This window comes from Euprymna scolopes, chromosome 31 (assembly GCF_053919585.1).
Source record: "Euprymna scolopes isolate OS-2025 chromosome 31, ASM5391958v1, whole genome shotgun sequence".
In the NCBI taxonomy this organism is placed as follows: domain Eukaryota; kingdom Metazoa; phylum Mollusca; class Cephalopoda; order Sepiida; family Sepiolidae; genus Euprymna; species Euprymna scolopes.
The window spans coordinates 69,872,608-69,874,838 of NC_136512.1; positions in this window are offsets into that span (position 1 = coordinate 69,872,608).

Below are 2,231 nucleotides of genomic sequence, written 5' to 3' on the forward strand. Positions count from 1 at the left end.
TATTAGAGACAATCACACAGAATCTTTCTTATGTTATATAGAAAACGTAAAATGTGCCCCTAAATAAAGAACTCTATATAACATATTCAAATGTAACGAAAGCTAAATCTGGTACCCCTCAAGGATAACTTCGATGATAACGACTATATAACACTATGACCACAAAAGTACCTTCAAAAATGAACAAAAAACACCGTATAAAAACAACACTAGCGAATAAATACTGGGAACTCAAAGAAAGCGGGCATTCACCGGTAGTCGAATGGAAAATAATGAGACAAGCTACCACATGCAGACATTTAGACGACCCATGTAAATTATGCCTCCATGAAAAATTTGCTATCCTGTACTTTAAAGAACCTCAAAATCTATTAAACTGTAGACGAGAAATAGCAAACAACTGTGTTCACAAAATAAAACTTACTCTAGGATAGCGATACAAAATAGCTTTAAAACTAACAATAACAATAGAAAACAAACAAATAAATAAATTAAATAAACATGAATATACATAAACGATCACACATATATGTGTATATATATATATATATATATATATATATATATATATATGTATATATGTGTGCATGTGTGTGTACACATAGGTATACTCATATATATATATATATATATATATATATATATATATATAAAGGGAAAAGATCTACCTTAAACCACTAACCTCGTTCTAAAACAGATCCTTTGTTCGATAAAATGCATGCCCATTGGCTGATAGGAGGGGGCGCGGTGGATACTAGAAAGCTGATTGGCTAACTAGAAATCCTCAACATATATAAAAACAAGAAGCAACCACAAAATTCGCGCATAAGCCTGACGAATTCTACAGTGGATGAAACACAGAATATTCAGTGTAGTTTAATCGCCATATATATTTTATAAATTACTAACCAGCTCTACCTACGTATTGAGCACTTTTGAAGTAAATACTTAAAGTTTACGCATAAATCTATACTTTCGTATATTAAAGTTGTGTGAGTAAACGAAGTAGTTATATATATATATATATATATATATATATATATATATATATATATATATATATATATATATATATATAAGCTGTAGTGTTGTTTTCTTTAGGGCGATAAATTTATCGTTCCACAGCGTACACATAGGTGTTTGCTTTTTATTCTTTGAAATTGCTGCGTTTATATTTGTATCTTTAACTTAGATGTTAGACGAATCTGTCACTGATCGGACCGTTCAATAGTGTTATAAAGAAATAAAGAATTCAAATGACTGACTTGTTTATTTTTATGATTTTGAAGCCTTGAAGCTGCCAATTAGGAAAAACAAGTTCAGATTCAAATTACAGTTTAGATGTTTATTAAGATGCAAAATATTACCACGAATGAAAATCTAATTTTATTCGCATCAAACTCACCGGAAATTGATCTTTTTCCCTTGATATTTTCCTTCAAAATAGCAAAAAAGTATATTTTTAACTGGAGCTTGTCAGGTCAGTTATTGACCTCTGTCCTAGAATCTAATCGACCTTTGACCTCTAGTTTTCGAACAGTGTTGTCCTTGCACGCAAGTTACTCAAATTAATCATTACCATTTTCCCCTTCTCTCACTCTATCTCTCTCTCTCTCTCTCTCTCTCTCTCTCTCTCTCTCTTTCTATCCTTGTCTTTATTATTCGCTCTTTCTTTTTTGCTCATTCTCTGTTTCTTCCTTTTTCTTTTTTCTATTTTTCTCACTCTCTTTCTTTCTTTCTCTCTTTCTTTCTATTTTCTTTCTATATCTCTTGTTATCTCGTTATTTTTGTTTCTTTGTTTTTTGTTTCTTTTTTCCTATATTTTCCTTTTTTCTTTTTTTCTTTTTTCTTTTTTTTTGTTGGTTGGTTGATTGGTTTAGTTTTACGGCATATCTACCCTTTTCGGGTTATTTAATGCCAAATCCAAAGATTTTGATGAAAAGTTTTTGATAGAATATATTTGTTTTCAAGTCGGTTTCGATTTAACCCATAGTTGACCCCAACAGGTTCTACCACTCCGGGTCAGAGTGGACCTGGGAGCAATGGTAATTAAAGGGTGGCTCCACACTCCCCAAAGCCCGCAACCTGGGGCCTCACCACTGGATATACTTTAAGGTCATATCCAGGACCTTTCTTTCCTTGTATTTTTCTTCCAATGGATTTATATATGATCCTCTACGCCAAACTTTCACCTAACACTCGACTATCCACAACCATCAAATGCGATTCCC